This window comes from Anabrus simplex, chromosome 2 (genome assembly GCF_040414725.1).
Source record: "Anabrus simplex isolate iqAnaSimp1 chromosome 2, ASM4041472v1, whole genome shotgun sequence".
In the NCBI taxonomy this organism is placed as follows: domain Eukaryota; kingdom Metazoa; phylum Arthropoda; class Insecta; order Orthoptera; family Tettigoniidae; genus Anabrus; species Anabrus simplex.
In genome coordinates, this window is record NC_090266.1 from 277,981,624 (window position 1) to 278,006,813 (window position 25,190).

Sequence of the window (25,190 nt, forward strand, 5' to 3'; positions counted from 1 at the left end):
TCATTTTGCATCTTTGATGTTAGCCATCCTGTTGGTTAAAAAGTAAATAACGATACTATTTTTTAATTTACATCCAGCTAAATACTTCTACAGTTTTTGGAGACACCGAGGTGCTGTAATTTTGTCCCGCAAGTGTTCATTTTATTTATGTGCCGGTAAGTCTGACCTTGCTGACGCATCTTGAGCACTTTGAAATACCACTGTACCGAGGAATGTTCGAATCTGCCAACCTGGAATCGAAAGCCCAGTGATCTACCGTCTGAGCTACTCAACCCGGCATAAAACTAAATTGTTGAGGTCTTACCATATGACGTTTCAAAACATTACCAATCGCTGTACCTCTCGAGAATACTATTTTACTTTATAAATTACATTATGTTCTACACCATACTGAATATCTTGATTAACAGTTGTCACGCTTTAATAAGTCTGTATACAACATTTCTTCACCCTCTAAACTTCAGCTTTAGCTGCAATATTCTGGGAGATATCTAATCTGAATAACGTATATTTTGATTAAAATTTTAACTGGTGGAGGATGCATAAAACAGAGCTGGATTAAATGGTTTTCTGGGCTGGGTCATGATGAAGTAGAGCAATACGGACGGTGTCGTAATATCCGTTATCGTCACAGCCGTGCGGCTTCTTAATAAATAAAAAGACTGAGAATGTACGATGAGCAAAGGGACATTTCCAAGCCGAACAATGTTCTGAAGAAGATGCCTGGAGGGAGCAATATAGACTCATCTGTCTCGGTATGGATGGTCATCCCATCACAACTACAGTACTACACTGCAATTACATATTCATCTCAAACAACAATATACGCATCTTGCAGGATATATTTTACGAAAGCGAAGGCAATTTCATGTTTTGAAGTACAGAGAAACTTACTACGTACTCTGATAAACATTACAAAATTATTAAAAATTTTCCCGTGATTAACTTGTGCTCCTATGAACGGCAGTGTTTAATTTTCTGTTCATCGAGCTCGATAGCTGCAGTCGCTTAAGTGCGGCCAGTATCCAGTATTCGGGAGATAGTAGGTTAGAACCCCACTGTCGGCAGCCCTGAAGATGGTTTTCCGTGGTTTCCCATTTTCACACCAGGCAAATGCTGGGGCTGTACCTTAAGTAAGGTCACGGCCGCTTCCTTCCCACTCCTAGCCCTTCCCTGTCCCATCGTCGCCATAAGACCTATCTGTGTCGGTGCGACGTAAAGCAACAAGCAAAAAAAGAAAAAAATCTGTTCTGCTTTATTCTTAGTTATGATAACGACTTCCCCAGTTATATCTTTTCCTGCCTCAATATTACCAGAAACTTGTATAACTTAGTGTGACGTTTAACAGATTGCAAAGAAAAAGATTAGATTAATTTAACATCATTTTTCGACAGACTCCAAAGTGTGGTAACGTAAAACAAACAGAATGCTATTTTCTGGACAAGAATATTTGATCTGCTAGCTGTGCGCATCATTTGTCTCTCATTGCACAGATCTTCATCTGTTACAGGTACCATTTTTTTTAGAAGTTCCTCTGAGTCGCAATGACACAAATAAGTTTTATGGCAACGATGTGACAGAAAAGGGCTGGGAATGGGAAGGAATCGATCGTGGTCGTGATCAAGGTACAGCTCCAGCATTTGCCTGGTGTGAAAATAGGAAACCACTGAAAATCATCTTCACAGCTGCCGACAGTGGGTTTTATAAATGTATACACTGGCGGAAAAAAATTCCGAACACCAAGAAGGGGTTGTGCTAGATTAACGAACGTTGGTAGGCGTGCTTATACATCTGAAAGATGACGTTGATTCGAATTTCCCACAAATCGTATTAACGTGGCGCTGTTAGTGGCCCCATGACCTTGCACATCAGGTTTGCTTTAAATACGAGCTGTACGTGCGACAGCGTTAGTACCTGTGAGATTGGACGGAGTGACTGTGGGCGGGTCATGAACGCCTTTACGATGCCGTATAAAAGGGCTGCGTGAAGGTAATTTTTCCTTCCGCGCTATTGCAGAATGTCTTGGCAGAAATGTCTCCACTATGCATACGTGCTGGCAGCAGTGGACAGGAGAAGTCACGCTCTCAAGGAGACTGGGCTTCGGACGTCTCCGTGGCACCACCGAGAGGGAGGACCGCCGCATTCAGAGTATGGCTGTGGCGCAGCGGATTGCGTCTGCCGCAGCAATTTGAGCGGCATTTGGCACCACAGTGACGCAACGAACTGTTTGAAATCGGTTACATGGAGAACAGCTCCGAGCCAAACGCTCTGCGGCGTGCATTACACTTACCCCAAACCACCGCCGTGTGCGACTTCAGTGGTGTCAAGTGAGATCTAATTGGACGATGGATTGGAGGTCCGTTTCCTTTTCCGATGAAGGCCGGTTCTGCCTTGGTGCCAGTGATGGCCGTCTGTTGGTTAGCAGGAGACCTGGTGAGCGCCTGCATTCCACCTGGCTGCGGCGTCGAAACACTGGACATACACCGAAAGTTCTGGTCTGGGGAGGAATTTCGTATGACAGCAGGAACACTCTCGTGGTTATTCCACGCACCCTGACTGCAGATATGTACGTCCGACTGGTGATTCTACCTGTTGTGCTGGCATTTATGAACAGCATTTCCGGGAGAGTTTTAAACCAGGATAATGGACGGCCCCATGCCGCTGTTGTAACCCAACGTGTCTTACAGAATGTTGACATGTAGCCTTGATCTGCTCGATCTCCCGATCTGTCCCCAATCGAGCACGTATGGGACATCATTGGACGACAACTCCGGCGTCATTCACAACCGGCATTAGCCGTTCCCGCATTGACTGAGCAAGTGCAACAGGCATAGAAGTCCATCCCACGAGGTGACATCCAGCACCTCTACCACACAATGCATGCACGTTCCCATGCCTGCAGTCAACAGTTAGGAAATTACACCGGTTATTAATTGACCAGCAAGGCACATTTGCGATGGCTTTTCTCGCGCGGATATTAGCCTGTAGCCTTGTACCTCTAATCAATTAAATGTGTTACCTCGACAAATATACTGCCAACATTTCCGTATTCTACTTTCCTTATTATCTGGTGGGGTATAGTGCGCATTCGTATTCCTGAAATATCAGTATAAAATTTGTCACAAATGGAACATAATAATTGCTTTTACACATATCAAGTGAAAAATCTGCGGCAAATTAAGAAATATTTGATTTTTGGAGAATATTATGTATACGTACTTTACCACTTTACAAGTACATTTGGTGTTACGCTCACAGTGACACACGTATGTCTTTTGTCTTACACTTTCAACAATTTCGTGTGTGATGTCTGTGTTCACTGAAGTTCTTTGCTTTCGTTTCATTGCTTGAGTTGTCAATGACATCATTTCCTGAATTGTATCGCGATATGCAATATTTAATAGGCGACAAAATGGTATGGCCAATGTACATAAGACTAATTCTGTGGACTAGTGATTTATTGGTCCAGGGATCGAGCTACTTTCGTTCGAACAAAAATAAAAATATTTATTGGTCCAGGGATCATGCTATTTTTCTGTTGACTTCCATTTTGCTGTTTGAACTGGCCGCTGTAGTCATATGGACAAAGATAATGAGAATTCCCTGCCTTTGCTGGTGGGACCTAGTGTTTACAGTGCACTATGTCTTCTGGTATAGGCTAGAGCAATTTTGTTACTTTCATTGATCTACTTGGCTTTGACAATATGAAAGTGACTGAGGTATGAGCGATGCTATTAATGCCATTCCTTACGCAGCCAGTCCCTGCTATGAATGGTGTGAAACTATTGCTCATAGGGTCGGTTGGTGCATGCATATCAGTGGGCTTGGCAGACTGATATGTAATAGCAACGTCTGGCTCAGTGAGGAAAGCAACGGAAACTACCTCACTTCTCATTTCCCTCGTACGCCTCTTCAGTGATGCCTAGGCCATCTATGACAGCTGATGGTGGAGCTGTTGAGGATCCTACCAGTCTTCGGGCTGATAACTAAACATACATACAATGAGAATCCACAGACATATCACTCCCATTCCACGGTGCTAGCCCTGGACCTGAAGAAAGTAACAAAAGACGGCACCAGCAGCGGAGTACGACATAAACCAGTCCTGTCTGCAAGCCTTAAGTATGTTTTCATATTTCTCAAATAACGACGGTATTTCTTAGCAATTATTATGTTCCATTTGTGACAAATTTTATAGTGATATTTCACGGATACGAATGCGCATCGTACCCACATGGTGTTCGGATTTTTTTCCGCCAGTGTATATCGGTTATAAACGAACCATACAAATATTCCGCTATTAACTAGTAGTTACTTATTATCCCTCTGAACAATATCAATATAATAGTTTCTTTTTGCTAAGTCTGTGCATATCACAGTCAAAATTTTCCATTTTACTACCAAGTCTATTAATTAGTATAAACGTTTTATTTTGAAAATCGATTCGCGCGAGTAACTTAACTACTTCACCACGATCTCGAGCACCGGAACATTTCACTCAGAAAATATTTCTCGCAGCATATAGAGGAAGTACTCCAATAGATCGCGCAACACTTCAGGTTACTTCCCTAAGAAATCCGGGAGATACCGTAACAAAGAACTTCCTTCCGTTTTACTGTGGAATTTATTAATCAACACTTTTCCTTCTTAACGTATTTCAAACAGGAATTTTAGTCCAAATTAATAATAATAATAATAATAATAATAATAATAATAATAATAATAATAATAATAATAATAATATTTAGATACTAAGTAGACAACTGGGAAGTTACATCAGAGCAACCACAACAAAAACAGTAGAGACCAAAGTGGTCGGCAGAACATAAACGAGCTTTCTCGGAAAAATGAAAAGCTATCGGAAAAAAAGGTCCAAAAGAAGAAATTATTGAGTTATTTGCTTAACGTTTTCCAATATTGGGAGAATTCGCTACTAATAATGGTAATAATGTTATTGGTTTAACGTACCAATAACGACTTTTACGGTTTTCACAGACGCCAAAATGCTGGATTTTTTTCCATAGGGTTTCTTTAACATGCCAGTAAATCTACCGACACTAGACTGAAATATATAAGAACCTTCAAATATCACTGGAATGGGTCAGGATCGAACCAGCTAACTTGAGCTCAGCAGGCTCGTTCTATCACCTGAACTACACAGTCCGGCACCAAATTAATGTATTTCATTTAAATGTATCCTACTTCATATATTTTAATGATGGGCCCACGAAATACATTGAAATGTATTCCAGTTTAATTCTAAAGGTAAATTCTCGGTGTATAGCGCACGTGTATTTTACTTATTGCGAGTATTCCTCTATTTTCTCACTATGGATACCTTCAGGGAACTTCTCACACAAATTGGATCAAATATTTATTTGGGAATAACACATTAATATTCATTCAAGAACGATATTGACTTATACTTGAACATATAGATAGCCTACTCTGTAGCTTAAAAGTGGAGATATTTCCAAGAGGATGTGATATCATCCTCCCCTGAGCTATCATGCAATTTTATTTTAAATTTACATTTTACTCGTGTTCTGCTCTTCTGTGGCATGTAACTTAGAGTTGGAACTAAATTGGCATTTCATGTCGGTAGATTTATTGGCACGTAAAAAAACTCCTGTGGGACTAAACTTATTATTATTATTATTATTATTATTATTATTATTATTATTATTATTATTATTATTATTAAAATGGAATTACGTTCTGTTCAACGGACGGATGCCTTTACTGGCTCCAACACTACGTGTAAAGATGTATTCACGATTATCCAGCTCCATTGTCGAGTGATCAGCGTTCTAGCCTTCAGGTTTGATTTCCGGCTGGGTCGTGGGAACTTAATCATAAACGGTTAATTACCTTGGCTTGTGTACTGGGTGATTTGTGCTGCCTCCAGAATTCTTGTAATTCACACATCACACACAATGATATCCTCCACCACACTAACACGTAGTTTACCACACATAGCAGTCTCAGCCCACACTTATCGGATGGTCTACCTTACAAAGGGTGCACCATGCTAGCAAACGGCCAAACGAATTAATATTGTTATTCACTTTTGCGTGTATCTGTTACATGTTGTGTTTTCAAGTGTAGTATGTAGATGGCGATGCGTGTATTAAGACTAAACAAACACCCCGCCCTGAGCTAGAGGAAATAACCAGACGCGGCTAAATTCCCCTACGTGGCAGGGAATCAAAACCTGGGCTCTCTGAACCAATGACATCGATAATGACCATTCGGCCACGGAGGGGAACGACATTCTCATATATGAGTAAGCGTTCACTCAATAAATAAAAAAGCTTGATAAATAATTATATTTTCACAGAGTTATTTAAAGTTATATACTTCAGAACTAGGGCTTTGAAGTGAAACTGTTTGGGTGCTAGCTTTCTATGCTGAATGTTGCAAAATTCACCCGAACGTCAGACAGCTAGTAATTTAGAATTCTCAGATATGAGAGGAGAACCTGGATATAATAAACTCTCCAATAGAACTTAGTAGTAACATAGAAAATCGTTATCAGGAAATAAAATTGCTTTTCGAAGAATTCTCTGCCTCCAGAATACATATCTGGGAGATATTTTCTATCTTAGTCATTAAATATCAGTTCATCACGCCTACAGTCCATTTTCAACCTGATTTTTTCAATGTCAACAAAACTTCATTTCGGTGTTCTTTTATAAGTGATATGATGGCTTACAAAATATAAAACCTAGCACTGATAGTTTTGGAATGATCGCGAAGTTAAAATCCAGAAAGAGTTGGAAAAATTCTTGTGGGCATCATGTTATAAATTACATTGATACACACATCATCTTTACAGACCGTTATGCCTTTCAGCGTTCAATTCGCAAGCCTCTGTGAATTTACTGAACGTCGCCATAATTCTCTATTTGCAACTAGTGCTGTGGGCACATTTAGTTCTATATCCCTTATCATTAAATCGTTAGAAACTGAGTCTAACCGTCTAACCGTCATCGTCATCGTCCTTGTCTCCCTCCACTTCTATTATCCTCCATAATAGAGACCATTGTCCTCCTAGGTAACCTATCTTCCTCCATTCGCTTCACATGGCCCCACCACCGAAGCCAGTTTATGTGTACAGCTTCATCCATCCTGTTCATTCCTAATTTTGCATTTTCTCCTCATTCCGAGTAATCTCCTGCCATTGTTCCCACCTGTTTGTACCAGCAATCATTCTCGCTTCATTCTTATTTGTTACTTCTAACGTATGCATAAGATAACCTGAGCCCAAGCAGCTTTCGCTCCCAAAAAGCAAAGTTAGGTCTGAACACGACCGATGTAAAGATAGTTTCATCCGGGAGCTGACTTCCTTGTTACAGAATACTGTTGATTGCAACTGAGAGCTCACTGCGTTATTGCACAATGATTCAATCTCACTTACTATATTACCATCCTGGGAGTACACAAGTCACCGAGCTCGATAGCTCTAGTCGCTTAAGTGCGGCCAGTATCCAGTAATCTGGAGGTGGATTCGAGCCCCACTGTCGACAGCCCTGAAGATGGTTTTCCGTGGTTTCCCATTTTCACACCCGGCAAATGTCGGGGCTGTACCTTAATTAAGGTACGGCCGCTTCCTTCCACTTCTAGGCCTTTCATGTCCCATCGTACCCATAAGACAAACGTGTGCCGGTGCGACGTGAAGCAAAGAGAAAGAAAAAGAACACACTTCCTAAATACTTGAAATTATCGACCTCTTCCAGTTTTGTATCACCAAACCGACATTCATTTCTGTTGAATTTCTTGGCTACCGGCATCAGTTTCGTCTTCGAAAGGCTAAGTTTCATACCAGACACATTGCACCTATTTTCAAGTTCCAAGATATTAGACTGCAGGCTTTCGGCACAATCTGCCATTAAGACCAAGTCGTCAGCAAAGGCCAGACTGCTCACTACATTTCCACCTAACTGAATCCCTCCCTGGCACTTTAACCCTTTCAGCAGATGATGCATGTTAACTACGAACAACAAAGGTGAAAGGTTACAGCCTTGTCTAAACCCTGTAGGTACCCTGAACCAAGGACTCATTCTACGATCAATTCTCACAGCAGTACAATTCTCATCATAAATGATTTTGATTGATTTTAATAATCTACACTTATCCTATAGTCTTCCAGAATGGTGAACATCTTTTCCCTCCGTACCCTGTCATATGCTTTCTCTAGATCTACGAAACATACACACAACTGTCTATTCCTCTCGTAGTATTTTTAATTACCTGGCGCATACTGAAAATCTGATCCTGACAGCCCCTCTGTGGTCTGAAACCACACTGGTTTTCATCCACCTTTCTCTCAACCACTGATCGCACCCTCCCTTCCAAGATGCCAGTATATACTTTGTCATACTAATCAATGAGATACCTCAATAGTTGTTGCAATCCTTCCTATTCCCTTGCTAATAGATGGGTGAATTTACTGTTTTGTCCAATCTGAAGGTACCTTACCAACACTCTATGCTAATCTTACTACTCTATTAAGCCGTTTCATCCCTGCCTTCAAACTATACTTCACCATTTCAGGTCTAATTTCATATAATCCTGCTTCTTTATGACAATGGAGTTTATTTACCATCCTTTCCACATCCTCAAGCGTAATTTCACTAACATCATTCTCCCCCAATGAGCTTGGTTGTTCGCGACACCTCCATAAATATCTCCTTTGACGTTGAGAAGATTTTCAAAATAATCCCTCCAATTCTCCAGTGATTCCCTGGGATCTGTTTTGAGTTCACCTGAATTACCCAAAACAGTGTTCATTTCCTTCATCCTATCCCTTTTTATTTCTGTCTAGAAAGTTTTCCCTGCTGCTTGACGTACCCTTTTGCAGGTTATTACCAAAATCTTCCCACGACTTATTTTTGGATTCAACAACTATTGTTTTGCTGTGTTTCTTTCATCTACGCTGTCTGCATCAGCCCTTGTTTGGAGCCATTTCTGAAAAGCCTTCTTTTTACGTTTACAAGCTGCTCTCACGTCATCGTTCCACCTTTACACACAGTTGTTCCTAGACATTCCCTTGCTGTTTCCACTACAGCATCCCTGTATGCCACCCATTGTCTTTCTATACCCTGTACCTGCTTACTGTCCACTGTTCGGAACGTCTCACAAATCATATCCGCGTTCTTCTGTCTAATTTCCTCGTCCTGGAGGTTTAATACCCTTATTTGTTTGCAGATACTTTCTATATCCTAGGCTTAGAGATACTTACTTAACTACAGATCAGATAGTTGTTTGTATCATCGAAAAATCTCCGAAAAACCCGTACATTCCTAAAAGATTTTCTGAATGCGAAGTCGGTTAAGATATATTCTATTATGGATGTGGTACCTCTGCTCTTCCATGTGTAGTTGTGAATAGCTTATGCTTGAAGAATGTATTCGTATGTGCTAAACCCATACTAGCACAGAAGTCCAGCAAATGCTTCCTATTCCTATTAGCTTCTGTATCTTCCCCACATTTACTAATCGCCCTTTCGTATCCTTCAGTTCTATTTCCAACTCTCGCATTGAAATCGCCCATATCCTGTCCTTGCTGTTGACCCTGACTACAGATGCGTTGATATTCGATACTCTTATACTTTCATTTTCAAAATAAAATGATAAAATACACATTTCTAAATACTGTACGCACTTTTTTGGTAACACTTCAATCTCTATATAATTATAAAATTCTAGTTACGAGTCAGTTACATATTTTTCCACAAATCGAATGTCAAAATGTATTCGAAAGTTTTGCATTCAAAAATAATAAATAAAATTAATGAGGAGACGTTAATTTACTTGTGTTATAAGTTTTTGTTCCAAAATACAAGCATTTACACTCTTTCGGGGTTGATTCTACCTAGTTTTATTTCATATATGCGTCCTGCTATACTATACAGTTTCTCAGAAAACACTGTTGCTGGTAGTATATACAAACATTTCACAGTCAGTTTTAGCAGCTTTGGAATTTACGTATTTGTAAACAGTTGAAAGTGGGGATAAAACATATTCTTTGAGGCATGTAGTTATTTCAATGTCAGAAGTTTTATTTGACAAAGAAATAGTCGTGTCATTTTCTTGCGTAATTTTGCCATATGAGCACCACGACGAAGAATAGGTCATCTGACACTATTTTTGAAATCTTTACTTACTTACTTACTTACTGGTCGGCGCTACAGTCCTTGTAGGTCCTTGGCCTCCTTTATCACCTGCCTCCATTCATCTCGGTCCTCAGCTTTTCTTCTCCAACGTTTAACTCCTAACTTTCTAAGGTCATCCTCAACATCATCAATCCACCTTTTCCTGGGTCTTCCTCTCCTCCTCCTTCCATCAAGTTTCCCTATAAACACCTTTTTTACGGTGCAGTTTTCTGCCATTCTCTGAACATGACCGGCCCACCTAATTCTTCCCTGCTTAATTTTAGCAACAATATCTGGCTGGCCAAACAGTCCTTGCAGCTCTACATTTGTCCTCATTCTCCACCCATCCTGCTCTCTTACTGCACCGAATATCTTTCTTAATATCTTCCTTTCCCACCGTAACAGCCACTGTTCTTCTCTGGAGGTCATCACCCAGCATTCTGAGCCATACATAACTATTGGTCTTAGTACTGTTGTGTATATTTTAATTTTTGTATTCCTGCTGACATTCCTGGATTTAAACATATTTTGCAAGGCGTAAAAGCATCGGTTTCCACTTGTTATCCTCTCCTGTATTTCCACGGAGGTTTTATTGTCCTCTGTTATTATAGAGCCTAGATATTTGAAAGATGTGACTCTTTGATATTCCTTCCCATTTAATCTTACTGGGGTCCTTCCTCTTACTCCCTCTGTATCTCCCATCTTCATATATTTTGTTTTGTTTATATTCACTTCTAGTCCTAGGTCCCGTGCTTTCCCTTCTAATACTGAGTAGCTCTCTTCAAGAGCTCTTTCATTTCTTGCAATTATTGCTACATCATCAGCATATGCTATCACTTGTACTAATCTGTTCAAAATGGTTCCCCCTGGGTTGATGGGCAATTCATGGATTACTTTTTCCAATGCTAGGTTAAAAAGAAGTGTGGAAAGTACATCTCCCTGTCTTAGTCCTCTCTCCACTAAAAACTCCTCTGACAGATCTTGCTCCACTCTCACCTTGCATACCGTTGTTTTCAAAGTCATTTCTGTTAATCTAATCAATTTCCTTGGGATTCCAAATTCTTTCATAATCTTGTAAATTTTACCCCTATCTAGACTGTCATATGCCTGTTTAAAATCAACATACAGCTGATGTAGCTGTTTGTCATATTCATAAAATTTCTCTTGCACTTGTCATAATATAAATATCTGATCCAGAGTAGAGCGATGTTTTCTAAAACCTGCTTGGTAATCCCCTAATATTCTTTCCATCCATAATTCCAATCTTAAGGCTAGTACCTTACCAAAAACCTTGTACGTTCCATCCAGCAAGGTGATCCCTCGATAATTTCCACATACTGCCTTATCTCCCTTTTTATGTAATGGGTAAATTATACCCCATGTCCAATCCTTGGGTATTTCCTCCTTTGTCCAAACCTTCTTAATCAATTCATAAACAGCCATTTCTATTCCCTCTCCCCCATATCTCAACAGCTCTGACTCCATTCCATCTTCACCTGGGGCTCTATTATTCTTTAATGCATTAATTGCAGCTTTGACCTCTTCTAAGTCTGGCTCTTTTACTGATTCCTCTTCCAATTCTCTTTCTTCCCCATCAACATTTATATTTTCCTCCTCTCTATCATCTTCATTATTTCCATTGAGTAACTCGTAAAAATACTCCTGCCATCTTCCAAGCACTTTGCTTTTATCACCCAGAAGGTTTCCATCTTTATCCTTGAAGAAAACAGCTCTTGGTTGAAACCCTCTCTTAATGTCTTTTGTTCTTTCATAGAACTTTCGTACCTCGTTTCTATCCTTCATTTCATCCAGTTCTTCGATTCTCTTTCTTTCAAAAGCTCTTTTCTTATATCTACATATCTTATCTGCTCTTCTTCGTTTCTCTCTATACTCTTCTACTGTTTGTCTTGTTCTCCTTTGAAGCATTCTGTTCCTAGCATCATTCCTCTCTTGGATTAATGTTGAACATTCCTCATCAAACCATTCTGCTCTCTTTACCAAATTCTTCTTTCCCAGGGTACTATCTGCAACTTCACTGATAGTTGTTTTCAGTATCTCCCATTTATCTTCCACTTCTCCTTTCTCCCATAATTCCCTTTTTATTGCCAAAGATTCAGCTATTTTCTTTTTGTATTTCTCTTTCAATTCCTCATTTTTTAGTCCTTCAATATTGTGCTTTGCCTTTCTTGTTACTTTTTCCGTTCTTGCCAAATCTATTTTTTGTCTGTACTTGACTCTAACAAGATAGTGGTCTGTATCTGCATCAGCACCTCTGCAGCTTCTAACATCCATAATATCTGATGCATGTCGCCTGTCTATGATAACATGGTCTATATGATTTCTTGTCACACCATCTGGTGAAATCCAGGTCTCCTTGTGAATGTATTTCCTAGGATGCCAAGTATTTTTAATTATCATCTGCTTTCCACTCACAAAATCAATCAATCTCAATCCGTTATCATTACTTACTTCATGCAGGCTTTCTTTCCCTACTAAGTGTTTGTACACTTCTTCTCTTCCAATTTTTGCATTTAAATCTCCAAGGATAATTTTCACATCATGCCTTTGAACTTTATTAATTTCTTCCTCCAATTTGGTATAAAATGCATCTTTCTTCTCATTTTCTGCCTCCTCAGTAGGGGCGTACACACAAAACACAGTTACGTTGAAGAATTTTGCCCTAATTCTCACAGAGCACATCCTATCATTGATTGGAGTAAAGTTGATCACGCTTTGCTTTACTGACTTATGTATGAGGAATCCTGTGCCATTACTGCCTGGTTTTTCTCCACTGTACATCAAAATATGTTGTCCAGACATCATCATCCCTTGCCCTTTCCATCTTAGTTCCTGTAGAGCTGCTATTTTCACTCCATACTTATCCATTTCATTCCTTAATACATTTAACTTGCCAGGTCTCTTCAATGTCTTAACATTCCACGTTGCTAATATAATATCATTTTTCCTTCTCTTTAGCCGTTTTTCTCGCCGGTTCGTCACCAAGTTTTCCAGTCCTGCATTATTCATTCTTAAGGTATCCGTAACAGTTGGTTTTTTTACGAGGTAGGGGAGTTAACCCTACGCTCAACCCCCAACCTGGAGGACCAGGGTATCACTCTTAGTATGGATCATCACCTTAGACCTGTCCGGCTTGGGTGGCCCTACCAGGAGCAGATGCTCCCGCCGGCATAGCTCTAAGGATCATTTGACCACGCAAGCCTCCAATAAACACCCGGCAAAATATATTTTGCCTTCGTCAAGGTGGTGATACCTTTACTATTTTAGCGAGCATTTAAGTGAATTCTATAAATTTGACAAGAATTTGTATAAAAAGCATATTAAAATGGAGTTACAAATTTATCTCTTCAATTGTAGCTTCAATACCTTCCTGTTTATTATTTGCAGCAGTTTGTAGTAACAGTGAGAGCCTTCGAACTGCCAAAATCTCGTTGTTTAAAGCAGGCGTCCATATGGTGCGGTTCAACATTCAACATATTTCTTTCTTTTCAATGTCTTTGTACCGCATATTAATAGCATCTAGCAACTGAATTCCATAGTGTAGGTTCATGTTGAATCAGGCAGTGTTGAGGTAGAGAAATATGATTCTGTGCACCTTTGAGAATCTTTGTGGATTTTGTGGAATTTTTGGAACTTCCTACTAATTTTCTGTATAAGGCAATGCGGTTCTCAACATTCTTTTAACTGAAAATTCCCTCTTTCCGAATAAGTTGCAGTATATGGGCTAAACATGAAAAAAGGACCATTTTCTAAAAGTCATGGCACGTAATGTATTACGACTGTTGTCATGAATTACAGCCATTGTTTAATCCATTACACCCTAAGCTTATAATTTTTCCTTGAAGAAATTTGGAATATTTTCACCTGTGTAGCTCACTTCTTTAAGTGGCATCCCTTCAATGCATACATCCTGAATTATATATTCCTTGCCTACAGCATGAACAGTGATACTTAAGTAGTGGTCAGTTGCTATTGATGTCCATAAATTCGTCGTACCAGCTATGCTACTTGCAATTCGGAGGCCATATTTTACTCTTGTTTCTACTTGTTGGTACAGTTCTGGAAGAATGCCATTTGATATATACTTACGAGTAGGAAAACTATATATAGGTGCAAGGTACAGAATTAACTGCTTAAATGCAATATCTTCTACAGTGATAAATGGCTGGTTGTCTTTGCACATCATGTAAGCTATTTTCCTGGCAATTACCATCGATCGATTATCCGTCCACAACAGATGTGAGGGTAGGCTGGCTAGTATCTGAGTACTGTGACCATGTTGATGTCGAAATACAACTTTTTGAGGTCACTCTAGATTATTTAAAATGATTAATTACAAGTATCCATGTATTCTTTATTGTCAGACTGATTAAAGTTCCCAATCGACAACATAAGAAAATATAATTTCTTACATACGGTTAAATTATAAGAACGATTTATAATTTTTTATGTTTTCGCTATGGTTATATTGGTTATATGGTAAAACTCTTCCCCTGCGGACCATGTGACCTTGCCGCGGTGGGAAGGCTAGTTCGTAACGGTGAAGTAGATAGCCGAGTCGTAGGTTCAACCATATCGGGTGAGTATTTGTCGAGAGACCAGTCTAACGAATGGTTCATCGAAGGAGGGGTAGCAGCCTTTCTGAACATGCAAGGGCGGCAGTCTAGATCGTTGACATATGGCCTTGTATTAATATTTGGTATGGCTTAGCCATGTTGATACTGCTACACGACTGAAGGCAACGCGAAATTCCATCCGTAACTAAATCTCGAGGGCATGCAGCTATCTCTGTATGAATGATGTGCTGATAATGGTTTCCTCCCAGGTATGATGATTCGGAAGTAAAATAATCCACCATTCGGGTGTCCTGGTGGGGACTACAGGAGAGGGGGCAATCATAAAGAAAACGGATATTAACATTCTGTGAGTCGGAGCATGGAATATTAGAAGTTTGAATCGTTGTTGTTGAATCTGAAAGCCGGGCTGAGTGGCTCAGACGGTTAAGGCGCTGGCCTTCTAACCCCAACTTGGCAGGTTCGATGCTGGCTCAGTCCGGTGGTATTTGAAGGTGCTCAAATACGACAACCTCGTGTCGGGAGATTCACTGGCACGTAAAAGAACTCCTGTGGGACTAAATTCCGGCACCTCGGCGTCTCCGAAGACCGTAAAATTAGTTAGCGGGACGTAAAGCAAATAACATTAAATAAATTAAATTGAATCTGAAAGTGAAATGGTTAGACCCCAGTTCGATGTAGTTGGTATCAGTTAAGTACATTGGCAGGAAGAGCAGGATTTTTGGTAAGCCGTTTACAGAATTATCAACACAAAATAAAAGCAGGATATGCAGGATTTGGTCTGATAATGAATAAGAAAATAAGGCAGCAGGTATGCAACTACGACCAGCAAGAAAATAGGTAGGCGATTAAGCTACTACGACCAGAAAGAAAATAGGGCATCGGTTAAACTACTACTACCAGCAAGAAAGTAGGGCAGCGGGTAAGCTAGTACGACCAGCAAGAAAATAGGGCAGCGGGTAAGCTACTACGACGAGCAAGCAAATAGTGCAGCGGGGAAACTACTACGACCAACAAGGAAATAGGGAAGCGGGTAAGCTACTAACGACCAGCAAAGTGAAAGGTCTATATGCCTACTAGTTCAGTGAATGATTCTCGAACTGAAAGAATGTTTGAAGGAGATAGGAGACTTAATACAGTATGTAAAAGAAGACGAGAATGAGACTGGAATGGAGTGTTAGGCTAAGGAATAGAAAGAAATGCATTGCGAGATTTCGGAATGAAAGAGGAGATCGGCTGGTTGAATTCTGCACTGATCATAATTTAGTCCTTGCTAATACTTGGTTGAGACACTACAAACGATGGCTGTGTACATGGACGAGATCTGGAGACACTGGAATGTATCGTCTAGACTTCATTAAGATCAGGCAGAAATTCAGAAACCAGGTGTTGGTTTGCAAGACTTTTCAAGGAGCAGACGTGGACTCCGACCACATCTTGTTGGTCATGAAATGCTATCTGAAGTTGAGGAAATTGAAGAAAGGAATGCAATGAGATAGGATCCAAGCAAGTTGAATGTAAAGAGTGTGAGGGATTGTTCCACGGAACATGTTTCACATGGACTAAATGAAAAGGCTGAAAGGAACGCAATAGAAGGAGAATGTGCAGTCGTGAAAAATGAGATCAGTAGGATTGCTGAAGAACGGTTAGAAAGAATGGAAAGATCAGCTAAGAATCAGTGAATAACTCAGGAGATATTAGACCTGATTGATGAAGGGCGAAAGTACAATAATGCCAGAAATGAGGAGGGCAGGATAGAATACAGGAGATTAAATAATGAAGTATATAGAACGTGCAAAACAGCTTAGGAAGATAGGCTGAAAGAGAATCTCAAGGATGTTGAAGGTTGTATGGTCCTAGGAAAGGTCGATGTTACCTACAGGAAAAGCGAGGGAACCTTTGAGAAAGGAAAATTGAGTGTGTGGATATTAAGAGCTTGGATGGAAAACCACTTCTAGGGAGAGAAGACAAGGCATAAAGGAAGGCACGAAGATATCCAACAGCTGTACCAAGGAAGAATTAGATGACATAGTTCTGGAACAAGAAGAGGCTGTTGATGCTGATGACAATAAAGACCTAACTTTGAGGTCAGAATTCGACATAGTTTTGAGAGACCTAAGTTTGAACAAGGCACTTGGAACTGAAGATATACCCTTTGAATTGCTGATTGACTTATGTGAAAAGAATCCCATCGTCGCCATAAGACCTATCTGTGTCGGTGCGACGTAAAGCCCCTAGCAAATAAAATTATGTGAAAAAAAGCATGGCAAGGATATTTCATTAAGATGAACGATACAGGATAAGTTCCATCCGACATTAGGCAGAATGTTGTTATGCCTATGCCTAACAATGCAGGTGCTGACAAGTGTGAAAACTGCCGCACCATTAATTTAGGATCTCACGCCAGCCAAATTCACACACGTATTATTTACAAAAATATGGAAAGACAAGTTGAAACCGAGTTGGGAGAAGATCAGTTAGGCTTCAGAAGAAATTTAGAAACACGTGAAGCAATCCTGACTTTAGTCTAATCTTAGAGGATCGAATAAAGGAAGACAAGCCCACGTACATGGCGTTCGTAAATCTAGAAAAGACATTCGATAATGTAGCCTGAACAAGCTATTTGAAATACTTAAAATGATCAAGATCAGATGCAGAGAAAGAAGAATTATCTACAATCTGTACACACATCAGTCGGCAGTGATAAGAATTGAGGGTTTATAAACGAAGCATCAATCCAAAAAGGAGTGATGCAAGGCTGCAGTTTGTCCCCACTTCTTTTCATAGTTTATATGAAACAAACAGTAAAGGGAATCAAGGAGGAATTTGGAAAGGCGATCACAATCCAAGGAGAGGAAATCAAAATTCTGAGATTTGCTGATGATACTGGTATTTGAGTCTACAGATGATCCGGAGAAATTGCTGAATAGAACGGACACAGACTTGGAGAAGGAGTTCAAGATGAAAATACGTAATTTAAAAACAGGGGTAATTGACACCTAATGGGGAAAATCAGTATGAAAAAGACAGACGATCGAAGAGTTAACTAACAACATCTGTTGGATCAACACGGGAAATTGCAAGTAGCAGCAACCGAAATCCGACACCTAGCGGGGAGAACCTATACAGAGAGGACAGCAGGAAGGCAATCACCCGACAAGGACAGATAGTGACATCTACAAACTTAGCGCACGAAACCACAAGCAAAAATAATACAAACCCGACATCTAACGGGAAAGTACTATACGGAGAAGATAGCCGCAAGAAATCAAGCGACAACCCGCTTGAAGCAGATCTCAATAGTCGGATCGCACCTGCTACCACAGATACAGCACTGAATAGAGGGAGCAGTGGCAGCAAGTCAACAGCAGACATAGAGCAAACCAGAGACAACAGTGACAGGTTGGAGACGCAAGAGGGCCAAGTAAGCAAGGGCGACAAAGGACTTAAAGACGGGGAGTTGGAAGAAAATAATATCGAAAAAAATCAACCGGCAACTACAAACCATGATGGAGGATATCACAAGCAGCATTAAAACGTTAATAAAAGAGGAAATAAGGAATAAGACCGGAAGATCAATGACATCACAACAAACGGATACAAACACACCGGGAACAATAAACCCTATCACGGAGGAGGAGAGAGAATGCGAATTAAGGGAAGAAGAACGCAAGACAAGGCAAAAGTACCCAAGAGGAACGACGGAATCCAAGGATAAAATAGCGATTGAGGTGGTTACCAGAACCGAAAGAAATGCTAAACCCAGTGCGGATGAAAACGTAAAGCGGAGGGAAGAAGAACGACAGTGGACGAGAGTGATGAGAGGAGGAAAGGGACCCAAGAGCGGACGGTCATCAGAGGGGGAAGGAGAAAAGGAAACAAGAGAAGGAATAAGGGCACAAGACAAGGGGAAAGCAAGTTGAAGGCAGTACGGGGAGACGCGTGGCTATATCTGGGAAATCTGACCCCGGAAACCACGGAAGAAGACATAGAAGTATACCTAAAGAAAAATGGGGTGTCTGGAACAATAAGCTGTCGAATGGTTAGTGACACCAATACCAGGAGAGCGTTCAAAATAGGCATCCCAATGAAAGAACATGACAAGGTATATGAGGGGGCATTTTGGCCAAAGGACGTCATATGCCGGCCCTTTCGAGATCCCTGGAGGTACAGGAATAGATCATAAGATGGAACCGGATCATTGAAATTTCTCAACTGGAACGTAGGAGGGCTAGAAGGCGTCTTAAGACAGATACCGAGAGACATTTTTAGTGAGTTCGACATCTGTATGATGTAACCGTTCATCACCATGCCATAGGCATGTTAGGAGGTCTAGTCAATTATATATGCCGTTTTCCGCAACATTCTGTGACACATAATGTAGTAATTAGCAGTCTACATGCCGAACCGGGATGCGATTTGCGTTACCCCAGCCCGAAGGGAGCAGTTTTCTGCGCTGTAACGAGAAAAGGATAGCGCAGTATTGTTAAACCTTGAAATCGCGCTCTCTTTTCGAGCGAGCGAGGAGAAGAGATGACGCTACGCGTGGAGATGTAGGTTGTCGGAGAGTGGGCTGAGTTAAGGTGTGTTAACCCCTGAGAAATAAATGCCCACTACTAATTCAACACCACATTCACTGGTGCCACTTCACTACAATTTACTAAAAAGGGGAAGAATAAGAACACCTTCATCTGAAATAATTTGTGCAAAATTATGAGTCAGGTCTCATTCGAACCGATGAATTTAATGCTAATTGTTGATGCATATAAATGCAATACTTGAATAGTGGATCGGTAATGACGCTTGTCATATAGCAGTACGCAGAGTAAAGACGACTGCTGAAATCTGACAACGTGTGGAAAAAAGTGGGAGATCTTGCGTGATGAACCATGACGCCTGATTTTCTAAAAGCACACTTTTGAGATTTTGAATGATCCACTGATCGCTTTAGTTTTATATGTCTTCAGTAGGAAGTAGAGGTCACAAGCTATAATTTGATTGTTATCACGTCGCTGAAAGATTCCGTTTACCGGACCTCGATTTCAACAGGGGCATAATTCACCTCCCGCCCCTGACCATTTTGTCCGGAGGCTATAAGTAGAACCAGGACCTAGATACAGTATCTCATTGTCATCTGTGTAGCTGCAGTACTAACACCTTAGGAGTGAGCTTGGATATCAGTGTACGAAGTTTTGTGCCATAAAAGAAAAACACATCAGTGTGATGTAAATTTATCGCGGAATAAGCCGTGTGGTACAAGTTAATGTACATAATTGCCGAATAGAAGCCTTATTTTAGCATTTAACATTTTAATTGTTAAAGACAGTCAGTTGTGGCTCATGGTGCATTCGCCAACGAAAGGGCAAACGCGTCAGGCTATTTAGAAACGGTGAGACAGCTAATTATGTTCAGCAATTATTAATAATCGTCGATCCAAAGCATTTAGGAGCGAGTGACGTTCAGGAAAAAGTAAATTACTGTTCCTGATAAAATTAGCGTTTGCATACTCCATGGACACTCGTGGTGATAGACTGGGTGATTACTGGGGAAATGAACAGTGATTTCTACAAACTTCCCACTATTTGCACTAATCTATTTGAAGTTAAGAGTGGATCTTGTCACAAGTAGATTCCCTTTGAAAGTACATAAACAGTGTTTAATAACTGATTTCCCATTTTTCTGTATGTTCACGAGTGGTCGTGGAACCCGAGATCTAGAGTCTACAAGAATCGCGCCTAAGTGGCTGCGATCAGACCACAGTTCGAGACATCGATCGTGGTAGTATGAAGAGGAACCGAGGACTGCCAGAGAGAAGAACATTCATCATGGTCGTGTAAAAATCTAAGATGTACCCCGAGATGGCAGCAAACCATACCCTTCATTTGATAAGTACACATGATTTAAATATATGTTACCACGAGATTTGCATGCCAGTAGCAAGTTTTATTTTGTAAATATCATAATGTTATAATTATTAATTAAAATGTGGGGAACATTATGCGCGTATGACTGGGAAAAGATTTATTATTTAGTTAGGATTATCAAACGATTTCAAGATAATCATTGATATTTAATTGGATCAATTGCATAAATTATTATATAGATCCCAGAAATTCTTAGCTTATATGAAGCACATATTTGGGAAGATTGGCGATTTAGCTAAACTTATATTTCTTCGTAATGTTTTATCTGGTAAAGATTTTCATAGTAGTTTGAATACAAAATATACGTTTGCTTTAAGGTAATTCAGGAATTTGTAAATCCCGGATGATATTAAATGAACGGATGATGTTTAAAACCGAGGCATTAATATGAATTATATAAATATGTGAGAAGAATTAAATAACCTCTAAGAATGGAGTCTTCTCTGTAAATTAAATGAACGGATTGAGATGCGGTCGTATGATGTGGAAGGGCGAAGCTGTAAAACGTTATGTTATTGAAATGATAAAGAATAATAAATAATTATGGCTGTTGTGATATGTTGAATTAGGTTGAGTATATAGCCAGATAATGAATAATAAGTGACGGCTCTCAAATGAATGCGTACTTGAGAATAAGCCGCAATGATATATGAAGGAAAGAAAGAGAGAGAAAGAAAGAAGGACGATTTCAAAGTGTCCGTAGCCACAAGGCTGGTCACACAGCTGTTGTCATGATTGACAGGTATATTACTAGCCGACTAAGGGTCGAGAGAGAGATTTTGTAGTTTCCAGCAAAGCTCAATGTTTACTGGCGAGTTCCCTTTCATTCGCCAAAGCAGTCTCAATTCCATTCTAATGATACGTTATGTCTAATGCGGATAATTTTCTGATTTTGGGAAGGATAGATCCCTTCTTATGCTTAGGCATTAAATTAGCCTTTGATTGGAGTTAAAAAATTTTATCTTGGAAGCTGCAGTCCGTGTGTTCGAATGATGTTGGAGTGAAGAATTTTACCAGATACTATGGCTTGGTTAAGCCATATATTCAAGATGTATTGTGTAAAATATGTTGATATTTTTCTATGTAGTGTGTTAACGTGTTTTATTATTTCCCTAAGTGTTCTATGGTGATGGGTTCGATTCCAGCTTTGGCTGATTTTTCTTTCTATATTTTTGTTAGGTAAACCCAGGATATGCGTATGTGTTCAGTGTAAATATATAATTGTCGTGGTCAAATGGACCACGTGTTTGATATACGGCGATGCAATCTCGTGTGTAGAGTAGATGTACTTGATTTTCATTCCAAATCATGACGATTAATAATTAATTAAGGATGTGATTAATTAATGAGGATTAATAATTAATTAATCACCAGAATGGATGCCATTTAATATCCATTTTTGATCAGCTTATTAAAACATTAGATGCCATTTAATATCATTGTTATAAATAAATAAAATCACGTACTAGTGTGTGTTATTCAAATAACTTGAGGTACGCCAAGGATCAACTATGCCGATGACAAAGGACTACAAGGACATGAAGGCATACCATGTATATAATTTTTGTATTAGTCTTAATTGTTCTTTTTGCTCATGTGTTGAAACACGGCATTATCTCGTGTGGTTTCTATCAGCATAATAAAAAAATTTAGAAAAATAATATTTAAACGAAGATTCTTCTCATTTAATAACAACAGTGTATTCCTCTCATATTATAGAATCCTACTTTCATTATATTTTAGGTAGTGCCTATTTTTCTTTTTCGAACATTCCATTGCCCGTATGCTACATGAGTTCAGCGGGTAACGCAATGAAAGTAGGGAGGACGAGACTTCAAGCCTGGTAAGTGACTTCTGGCGGTTCTCATCCAACTATTCCATCTATACATCTGTTTTTGAAGCCAAATTAAGTAATATTGCCCTTAATTGCCCAGTAAGGGTACAATACGGACAGTGACATTTATTACCGCGGAATCAAAGTGCGAAGTGAAAGGATTCTATAACATTCACGCATTTGCGAGGAAAGGCGATAGAGGAAGGCCGTCAGGTGGTATAACATGCCTAATCAACTCGAAATTTACCCCCTTTGAAACAATTCTCAAGGAGGAGAATCAATTGGTGATTAAACCAAAAATAGGAACATTAGTAGGCGTATACTACAAACCAGAGTACACCGCAATAGACATAGTAGACGGTATACAGAGAGCATTAGACACTATACAGGCGAACGAAAGAGTGATTATTGCAGGCGACCTGAACTGACCAATAAATAAAGCAAATAACAAAGCGGAAATAGTACTGGACTATCTGGTAGGGGAAGGGCTCACAGTAGTGAACGACAAAAAGGCACTCACATACATATGCCACAAGGGAGGATGCGCAATAGACCTCACACTGATTAGAGGTTTCGATGCATTGGAACATTATGTCCTAATAAGAAATGAGGCATCGTTAATCAGGAAGCATATACCAGTAAGAACGACACACAAGACAAACACACACATGAATAAACAAATAAAAACGCAAAGGATACAAAGAAGGTTGGACTCACATATGCTCCAGGAGAACACTGGTAAGATACCACGCATACTATAAGATATCAGCAAGGGAAATCTGGACGACGCCGTAGCAGGAATAACGGAATTCATCGAAAAAGGGAATGCAGCAAGGGAGGACACCAGGAAAGCGCAAAACTGGTTCGACAAGGAGTGTTACATTGAAAGGCGAATTACACTAGGAGAACGAAAGACAAAAGAGACCTGGAATGCTACCAGACAGCGAGGAAGAAATTCAAGGCGCTACTAAAGCTGAAAAAGCTGGAATTTAAGGCAAAGGAAGACGAAAAGCTTGTAAAGGATGCTGATAAGAACCCTTATAAGGCACTCAGACCACGGCAGACGCGATTTCCAGTAGACATACCCATGGAAACCTGGAAGAATCATATGAGAGGTGTGTTAGCCCTTAAGGAAACCATACCGAATTTATAGGAGAGGAAAGTGATAGAAAGAACTACAATCTTCACAAGTGAGGAAGTGGGAAAGGCCATTTCAACAAGGAAGGTAAACAAGGCACCGGGAATAGACGGACTTTGCGCAGAACATCTAAAAGCTACATTACCCTACCTAGCTCACCAAACTATTAGCACAGAAAATAAGTAACTTGATGGAACCACTGTTACCTGATGAACAATTAGGATTCCGGAAAGCGAGATACACCCTGATAGCGGCGAGCTGTCTGTTAAAGGACATACAAGAAAGAACACAAGCCTACGGGAAGAAGTATGTAATCTTCATTGACTACACCAAAGCCTTTGACACTGTCAATAGAAGGAAATTAATCGAGAAACTAGAAAGCCTCATCGGACGATCGGATATGGCGAATTTAATAGCTAACATACCAGCGGCAAACCAAGTGAAAATCAGTTACTGGGTATCCCAATCAGACTGGATAGATCAGACCATCAGAGTGCTACAAGGAGACCCCTTGAGCCCTTTATTATTCAATGCGCTGACCCAGGATCTCCCTACAAAATGCGAAGAGGGAGCACAAAATGTAAGCATATACATATATGCGGATGATATGGCTCTAGCCGCTGATAACATAAAAGATTTGCAAAACGGAATGGACCTTGTTACACAATGGGCGGATGACAACGAGCTAAGGATGAATCTAAAGAAGACAGAATTAATGGTATTCAGAAGAGGAAGACGCTTATCGAAAGAGGACTACATTGTATGTGGGGGACATACATTAACACCGAAAAACCAGTTCACGTATCTAGGGATCACACTACAAGTCTCCGGGACGACCTTCTCAGTACACATAAAGAAGAGATTAGCTGCTGCACTTAGAAGCATAAGTGAAATCAAACATCTGCAAAGAATGTCACTGGAGACGGCCATGAACCTTTTCCAAGTCAAAGTGTTACCAACGCTCACATGCGGATTAGAAGTAATATGGGAGTACCTATCATGTAAACAGCTACGAGAACTGGAAAGCATGAAACCGAAATACCTTAAGAAGGTCCTAGGGGTATCTAAATTCACCCGATCACGGTACGTATATGTTTTAGCACGGGAAACCTTCTTGATAGAGGATTTAAGACTACAAATGCCTCTATAGCAAACTCCGGCATACGAGGAGTTGCTACGAGAACTACGAGAGAAAAGGGACTCGATCGAGGAAAGCTTTTACAGTACAGACGCACTGATAAAGAAGGATTGGATGAAAGAGGAATATGAGTTGAGACATTTGGTGACACGCTTTGCAATACACGGCTTTCATCACGGTATCTGTGCCAAGAAATCCTACCACCGGGCCAGCCAGGAGTGTGTATGTGTATTGTGCAACGAACAGTGTGATACATAATACGTAATGAAGTGCAAGAAGAGAACAGTCTCTCTGAATCAATTTTGCTCTGAACAAAGTTTTCCTTGAGTGAATTGTAATTTATTTGATGTAATATGGAAATTTTGCACATTGTGCGCAATAAAACTTAAAAAAAAACAGGGGTAATGG